The sequence below is a fragment of the Hippopotamus amphibius genome, chromosome 10, assembly GCF_030028045.1.
Source record: "Hippopotamus amphibius kiboko isolate mHipAmp2 chromosome 10, mHipAmp2.hap2, whole genome shotgun sequence".
NCBI lineage: Eukaryota > Metazoa > Chordata > Mammalia > Artiodactyla > Hippopotamidae > Hippopotamus > Hippopotamus amphibius.
The window spans coordinates 81,082,473-81,091,780 of record NC_080195.1 but is presented as its reverse complement, the minus strand read 5'-3'; the positions used below and the strand labels follow the sequence as shown (position 1 = coordinate 81,091,780).

At 36.0% G+C, this 9,308-nt stretch overlaps 1 pseudogene; it reads left to right on the top strand.

Annotated features, from left to right (window-relative positions):
- The first annotated feature begins 1,427 nt into the window (after positions 1 to 1,427).
- Positions 1,428 to 2,803, top strand: LOC130829862 (serine/arginine repetitive matrix protein 1-like; annotated as a pseudogene).
- Positions 2,804 to 9,308: the final 6,505 nt, after the last annotated feature.

Genomic DNA, 9,308 nt, shown 5'->3' with positions numbered 1-9,308 from the left:
ATATCAAATTCAAATTAATGTGTATTAAAATCACCTATTCAAAGCCTCAAGTAACATTCCCTAGAATTGTAAAACTTAGATATTCATCAAGTGTTTAACTCACACTTCCATGCACTGGTTGAGGTGATTTAATTATTGTCATACTGAAATGACACACACTACGCTGGGTACATAATGACTTCTTGAGAAACAATGCCAATTAGGCAGTTACTCCTATTACCTCTTCTGCAGAATGCATTGCTAACAAGATCTCAAGTCATTTCACCAAGTCATCAAGCTTAAACTTCCTTTTCTTTATCTTATTTGAAAAGAAGTAGAAAAAGTCATCTAACACAATTTTCCAATTTACCACATTCAATATTGTTGCATCTTCTGACATCTTAAAAATTTTTTTCTGAAAATACTTTCACAGTATATTTAAGTTTTAAATAAAATTTATCTTAGAACTTTGAGAACTTTAGAAGGAAATCAAAATATATATCTAAAATGTAATAATTGCAACTGAAAAATTAAACATGAACAATTTAGTTTTTGTATATCTAAATATAAACTATGGTGACACTAAGCAAGAAAACATATTATAGTTGTAAGCAAATTTCAGAGCTGAAAATTAGACAAATTTATGATTCACATCCTTTCTTTTTTCTTTTAAAATAATTTATGTGTACAGAAAAGCAACAAAAATAGTAGACGTTTCCTTTGTACTCTTCACCCATTTCCCCATAATATTAACATCTTAAATATTCATAATATGATTATTAAAACAAAAATTAATATTAGCACCATGCTCACTAAAATAATTTTATTTTGATTTCACGAGGTTTTCAACTAATAATTTTTCCTGCTCCAGAATCCAATCTAGGATGCAAAACTCCATTTACTTATTTGTTAAAACTAATATACAAATGAAAGAGTTTTAGAACTGTAACCCATACACCTATGCGAAAAAAATTACTAAATATTACTGACAAAAATTATTACATATTACTAAAACTGTACAGTATTTGTGTACAGTTCCTTTTGCTTTAGTCTTATATTACTTACCCAAAAACTATTTTCCAAAGTTACGTAAGTTAATTCTTTTCATCCCCACCTTCTTCACTGGAAAATTATTAATTTGAAATATAAAGTTTATAACTGTTTGTATTCTACTTTCAGTTAGTTCCCTTCTGTATGAACTGAATTGTATACCCTCAAATTCTTAGGTTGAAGCCTAATCCCTAATATGACTGTATTTGGAATAGGGACTTTATGGAGGTAATTAAGGTTAAATGAAATTATAAGGGTGGGGCCCTAATCCAACAGGAGTAGTGTGTTTACAAGAAGAAGAGATTACCAAAGTGTGTTTGCACGGATAAAAATGCCATGTGGCATACAGCAAGAAGGTGGCTATCTGCAAGTGAAGGAGAGAAGCCTCAGAAGAAACCATGAGCAAAGTAAATTTGGAGGTTATAAAGCCTTGGATAGCAAAGCAAGTAACAGAAATCCCTGGGTTTTAAAGTGATATTATGATTGAGTTTATGTTTAACTAGCTGGAAATGAAGATTCCAGGACTCCAAAATATCATTATCAACCTGATTGGTTTTTTGAATGAAAAAAAAGAAAGAAAAGCTAGAAAATGTATGAACTACGGCCTCTGCTGCTACAGGCACAAGAACATGTGGCTGCATTCCACTCTGCTTTCCTAAAACTCAAAGGAGAACAAATATAACAGAGACAGATTGCACAAGAAATTTGCCATCTATAAGAATGCAAGACGAAGACAAAATAAGAGGGGTACTGGAAAAAAGAAAGCAGAACAGAAAAACAGAACGGTCCAGAAGCCCAAGAAGATGCTTATTCAGATCGTCTTTCCTTAAAAGACCAACCTCCCCTTGTCAGGAGAGAGAGACAGGGAAGTCACTGTCCGTTTTATCTTCACAGAATCAAGGACTGGAAAGTCCATCTCTCATTCCAAAAATGAAAAGGCTCCAGGCCTCCCAAAATCTGAAGAGAAAATAAAAGAACTTTCAGTATAAGAGGCCACCTCTACCTAGTGACAGCCTAAAATTTCTCAAATCTGAACCTGTATCAAAGTCTAGAGAATCTCCTCTGGGAAAAACAAACATGCAAATAAACAAGTTCAAAAAAGAAAAGGAGAAAACTCACTCGTCATGTTCCAAATTGAGGTACCAAATGTATTCCAGTGCCATGGATACTACTGAAGACCACAGCCATGGAGTAGGCTGCCTCGCCCAATGAAGGTGGCCATTCCTCAAAGCAGAACTCTACCAAAGACAGATGTCTCCTCCACCAAGGCATAAAAAGGGTAGATTTCCAGTGAATCAAAAAGCTCCTCATCCAGGACTTCCCTGGTGGCCCAGTGGTTAAGAATCTGCCTGCCAATGCAGGGGACATGGGTTCAATCCCTGGTTCAGGAAGATCCCACATGCCACAGAACAACTAAGCTCATGTGCCACAACTACTGAGCCTGTGCTCTAGAGCCTATGAGCCACAACTATTGAACCCTCAAGCCACAACTACTGAAGCCCGTGCCACTAGAGCCTGTGCTCAGAAAGAAGAGAAGCCATCAAAATGAGAAGCCCGGCAATGCAGTGAAGAGCAACCCCTGCTCTCCAGTTAAAGAAAGCCTGTGCATTCTAACGAAGACCCAAAGCAGCAAATAAATAAATAAATAAATAAATAAATAAATAAATAAATAAAAACAATGTTTATCCAGAACCTTATCTGGAAGTAGTCCATCATCTTACCCCCTTCTAGGTCACCACAGAAGAAACTTCCTGAAGGTCAACGAAAAAACTAGCAGGTTATCTCCTTGATCAAGTCCAAGGCGAAGGAACTGGCTATCGCCTCCATCACCTCTCCTGCCAAAAACTTGTCATTTTCAACCCCGTACAGTGCAAGAATAGGAGAAAAAGAGGTACTTCTGTCTCTCCAGAGAGACGTTCAGGTAAAATGACCAAAATTACAAGCAAAGAGAAATGAGAGTGAGCCCTCACCAGCACCCGAACCTACAAAACTAGAATCTTCTAAACCAGCAAAAGAGAAAGTGGCAAAATGCAAGCAGCAGATTCGGTACAACAGGGATGTCAATATGGCCAACAAAATCAGCAGTCTTTATATGACTCTGGCTCGTCTCCTCAACAATTTGCTACTCAAGGGGTCTCATGAGAAATACAAGGAGGAAGGCAGGCTGCGGACACATTCCCATTCCTGGAGTGCTTCTCCACGAAAGTGCCAGAAAGACACTTCCCTCCCTGTAAACGGAGAATTTGCCCTCACTGCCAATCAGAAAGCGACCTCTTTTCCTCCCCTCTTTTCAGTCCTCTTGCTTCTCCTGTCCCACATCTGTGCTCACCTTTCCCAAGAAGATACTCTTCTAGAATACAGAGATTCTCTCCTTCACCACCAAAGAGAACAGCCCCCACCTGGCTCCCAAAAGAAGGCATCACCATCTGACCGCAGAAACTCGGGGATTCCGGTTCTCCACCTCTAAAAGAAGCTTCCAAGTCACCAAGAGACGTTTGCCTTCATTTATGATCAAATCAGAAGGGCCTTCCCTGATCCAGTTTACCCTAAAGGCATCATTACCACAACCAAACAGCATTTGCCTTCACTAACTCCTGGAGCTCCTCAGACCACCTTAAACCCCTCTCATCCTTTCTTCCGCACCCACCCCTCCCGCCGCTCCCTTCCTAAGAGAACTAGCAGCAGCAGCAGCAGCATACCAGGAAGAAGGCTGTCCACATCCCCATGTCGTAGGGCCAGGACTCTCGCATTCAAAACAACCATAACAAAAAATAAAGGCAGCCTCAACAAGCCCTCAGTCTGTTATGAGGGTCTCATCCTTAAGATCTCCTGATCTGTGGCAATCTCCGTTCCTGTCCAGTATGTCACCCGGTAGTACAAGAAAACACAAAAAGAAAAAGATTGACTGCTTCTGCTGCAGGTACAGTAGACTTTGCAACCATTGCTGCTTCCCAAACAGCGTCAGCACTGGAAGGACTAAGCCAGAACCAGAGCCAAAGGAGGGACTTGAAGGTGACGCTGAGGATAACCTTGATGACATAAAAGGCACCTGTGAGAAAAGGCACAGAGATCAGCGTGAAGGCTGACAGACTTTCCAAAGATGGAAATGTTTGGTGTGATGTAAATTTTATGTGGCTTGTACACATGGATTTACATTATGAAAAGTGTCCATAGTATATAAGTGACATTCGTTCATTGACAGCTGACAAATTAGAGTGAAATACTTTAAGCCAAAATTTTTTTTTTCTTTAAGAGTAGTTTAAATATGTTTGGCATTCTTACGTTTCGTTTCATTGCCCATGGCTATTCCAAGAGAGTTGATTTTATTTTATTTATTCTCTCTTATTTGAGGTGTAAGGCCCATTTAAGTTGTGATGCTTCTGACTCTTCCATGGTTTGTAAAGCTTGCCCAGAAATTTGACCATTGTTGAACAATGAACAACACACAAAACCTGAATAGTATGAACACAGCAATGAACAAAATTATAAATGAATATTTTAATGCAAGTCTTCATCCTTTATTTATGTAAGTAATCAAAATTTAATACCTATGCTATACAATCTTTTTTCCAAAAAATGGAAGAGAAAGAAATACTTCCCAGCTGAATTTGAGACAGCATTATTCTAATACCAAAATCAGAGAGATTACCAGAAATGAAATTACAAATGAAAAACTCTCATAAGCATGCAATATCTCTCTATGATGTTTTCTTTAATGGAAGGTTTTTAACTGTTAATTCAGTTTATTTGATAGTTACAAGACAATTGATTATCAGTTTCTTCTTGAGTGATTGGCACAATTTTAACATGTATTTTAAAGTTTAATAAGTAAGTACAACAGTGCTTTTCAAAAAGGCTATTATAATTCACTCTTTCAGAAGCAGTATATGAGAATTTTGTTTCCTCTACAATGCTAAAGATGTATTAGTAATCACAAATATTTAAAATTTACTGATGTTGTAAAGCATTATCTCATTGTTATTTTGATTTACAGTAACACCACTAGTTGTGTCTAGGTAGCACTTGTGTGTACTTACATTTATTGATATTTTGAGTGTACTGTTTTACAACTTGCTTAATCATATATCTTTGTACAGTTTTCTATTATGCATATTTATGTTGTCAGTGAGACATAGATCTTGGGCTTTGTTTCCCTTTAGTAGGAACATATGTATATCTCTACTGAAGGGAAATATGTATATTTAATTTACATTTATATATATATATTTGTTTGTTTAGATCTGAGGTTGTGGATGGTGATATGTAAATCTTACCGAACAGGAATCAGCATATGGACCAAATATGGCCCAATTCTAATTTTTATACATGAAGTTTACTGAATTACAGCCACAGTCATTTCTTTATGTATTATCTATACCTGATTTTACACGACAACAACTGAATTGAGCAGAGCTGGGCTCACAACAGAGACTGCATGCTTTAAAACACCTAAAATAATTACTGTGTTTATGTTCTAGTTCTGACAACCCTATCAGTATCTTCTCAGATTAACTTTGCTGACTTTGTTGTGCTTTACTCTCATAAAGAGTTCTTTCCACACAGACAACATAGATATTTAGTAATAATAATAATAATAATTAGCTAATTTTTACAGTAACTATTGTGTTTTAAACATAAAAGTTTTCCAGAATATTTTCAAATGACACATTTGAAAGTCTTGATGATAATCATTCAAAAATAAAATTAGAGTCCACATGCAGAATTATTCCCATCTCTGCTAAACACCCCTTGTGACACACCTAACAGCATTTTGAGGACTCCTTTAGAGTTTCCTCTGAAGATCTGTAATTATCATGAATAACTTATTGTATAAAATGGGAAACAAAGAGGGTGAAATGACTTATTCATATGCACATAGTAGGAGAACAGACTAATTCATAGGTCACTTCACTTCTCTTAAATTTTTATTGTATAACATCAAACAACCTATTAAATAACTATCCTAAGACACATATCTTCAAATTATTATTTTGAAATTATGCTGGCATTATTCAATGATATGAATGTATTCTGTGTGTACAAAATGAGCACCCATATTTATTTAAAGTCAAAGCTCACTTATAATTTCTGAGGTTCAGCCAAATTTTATATTAAACTTGGTAAAAATAACATCCATTTTCAAAATTTTGTTTAAATAGAATGACCCAAAATTATTCAAGGGGCAAAAGAATTGATGTTTTTACAATGATGCAGTATATAAAACAACATTGATGTGTATTTACTTTTTGACTGATTGCTTTTATAGGCCTTTATTTCATATGAAATGAATTAAAAATGAAATGTTCATGAAAGACTCTCCTTAATGATACTCCCTATATAGTTTCATAGCTTGTGGCTACTGTATTAGGTTTACTTCAAAAAACAAACAAACAAAAAAAAAACCCTTAAATCCCTGCAGCTATCTGTAGCATTCAGAATCTTTGTTTTCATATGAAAAGGCATATCTGAGTACAGACAATAATCTTTTCAAGTTTTATGGTTGCTGTCAGCATTTGCTCCTACTGAGGATCAACTGCCTTGAGCTGCAAGGAAATCACAACCTTCAATCCTCTTGCTAAGAAGAAAATCCAAAATGGCAGAATAGATTTTTGTAGTTTCTAAGGTAACTTGTGAAGGCCTTAAATGTTTGAAAATTCACCCTTTACAGGACAACATATGAAAATGTCAGAAAGAGAAATACAGGCAATTAAAGAAAATCAACTCCCAAACACCATTCAAAATGGAAAGTAATAAAGAGTAGTACTCATGCAAATGCAAGGGAAGAACAATAATCTTATTTTCAAATTAAATAAATATCTTCAATATGATCTGGCTTTTACAATATCAGATTTAAGCACATTCTAATAAAAAAAAGTTTTCATATTTTTTCTGATCTGGCTTTCAAAGCAAGTTTAGCACTTTCTACTATACAATATATGCTTTAAGAATTGTTTTATGACAACAGTACAGAGTTTTTAAAAAATTCTATGTGTATACCACACAATAATCTATCTTACGTGTATAAATGAATGCATAGAGAATGTCTAGGTAATTATCACTTAAATACTAATGACAGTAATGAAACTTTTATATTTGTATTTTTGCAAATTGATGTTTGTTTTATTAATGTTTCTGCAAAACAAATAAGAAAAACTCTATTATATAATGAGTCCTAAATATAGATCTCCAACTCTGGTATATTTCTGAACTTCAGACTCATAAACTCTTTTTTTAAATAAATTTAATTATTTATTTATTTACTTACTTATTTATTGGCTGCACATGGGCTTTCTCTAGTTGTGGTGAGCAGGATCTACTCTTCAATGCAGTGCGCAGGCTTCTCAGTGCAGTTACTTCTCTTGTTGCAGAGCACAGGCTCTAGGCATGTGGGCTTCAGTAGTTGCATCATGCAGGCTCAATAGTTGTGGCTCACGAGCTCTAGAGTGCAGACTCAGTAGTTGTGGCACACAGGCTTAGTTGCTCCATGGCATGTGGGATCTTCCCAGACCAGGGATAGAACCCATGACCGCTACCATGGCAGGTGGATTCTTAACCACTGTGCCACCAGGAGGTCCCATAAACTCTTATTTATATGAATATTTATGTTGATAAGTGTAATGGGCATTTCAAACTTAACATTACAAAGCAAAACTCGACCTCTACCATCAAACTTGTTTCTCCCACAATATCCCCATCCCAGGAATTTCAATCTTCTAGTCTCTCTGGACAAATATCTCGCAGTCATCATTGACTCCTCTTTTTAGCAAACATCCCAATTTAAATCTTGACAAAATTTTATCAACCTTAATTTTGAAATATGTCCAAAATCACTATTTTTTCCCACCTATACTGCTGGAGTCTTAGTCTATGCCACCATTACCTCTTGTGTAAATGTTCTAAATGGTTTCCATGTTCCTACCCTTGTTCTTTCATGATCCGTTGCCAACAATGCAGGCAGAGATAACCTTTTGAAATATAGGTCAGTTTGGCATCCTGTGTTCGAAATCATCCAAAATGGATTATAAAATTTATCAGCATAAAATTCCAAATCCTTATCATCATATACTGCAGAGACTACCTGATATCCATGTTTGCCCATTCTACTCTTTCTTCACTAATAGAATTCTAAGTTTACTTGAAGTGATCTGTGATTATCTTCATAACTTCATTTCCTAACATGCCTTACAGAGAGAGGTAATATCTAGGCCTAAAATATGTAAGCAGAAATTTTATGTGAGTTTCAAGAATATTCCTACAATGATAGTGGATTCAGTGGGCACTCCTATTTTGTCTTTTGTCTTTCCTCATTTCAGTGTTTTGGAATGTGAGTGTGTCATTTAAACTTGGCAGCTATCTTACAAGAATAGAGATCATTTTCTATAGATGATGTAGAATATAGCTAGAATGCCTCTGAATATATGATGAAAAACTGGATCCATCATAACAGCCCTGGACCTCTTGTTACGTAATAAATTTTTCAAAAATATATATTTAAAAATGAATTACATTGCCATTTGAATTTTCTATTATATGTGGCTGAACTCAGTCCCTCATGGATTCACATATTCTTTGAAGCCCTATGTTTATCTTCTCCTAATGCCCTGGATAATACCTGCCTATATTAGTTTGCTAGGGCTACAGTAATAATGTGCCAAGTACTGGGTGGCTTAAAACAACAGAAACTTTAATGCCTCACAGTTCTAGAGCCTAGAAGGCTAAACTCAAGATTCCACAGAGTCATGATTCCTCTGAGACTCTGGATAAAATGCTTCCTTTCCACTTACCAGCTTCTGGTGGTACCTGGCAAACTTTAACATTCCTTGGCTTGCGGCTACATCAGTCCAATCTCTGTTTCCATCATCATGTAACCATCGTCATATCATTTTCCCTCTGTGAATGTCTGTGATTATGTCCAAATTTTCCCTTTTTATAAGGACACCAATCATACTGTGTTAGGACTCACCCTGTTGACCTCATCTTGACTTGATCAACTGCTAAGAACCTCTTTCCAAATCGGTTCACTTCACAGATTCTGGGTGTGAGGGCTTCAACATAGCCCTTGGGGGTGACAACTCAATACATAACACTGTCCCTGGTAATGTTTTAACCTGAGCTTCACACTAAAACAACATGATTGCATTCTTTGTTGAGTATCCTATGTGTGTCTTTGCCTTAGAGCCTGTAGAGAATTGAATGGCAGCCCCCCAAAAGATAATGACTATCCTCTAATTCTTGGAATTTGTGACTGTAGCCTTATTTGAAAAGGGGATCTTTGCAGA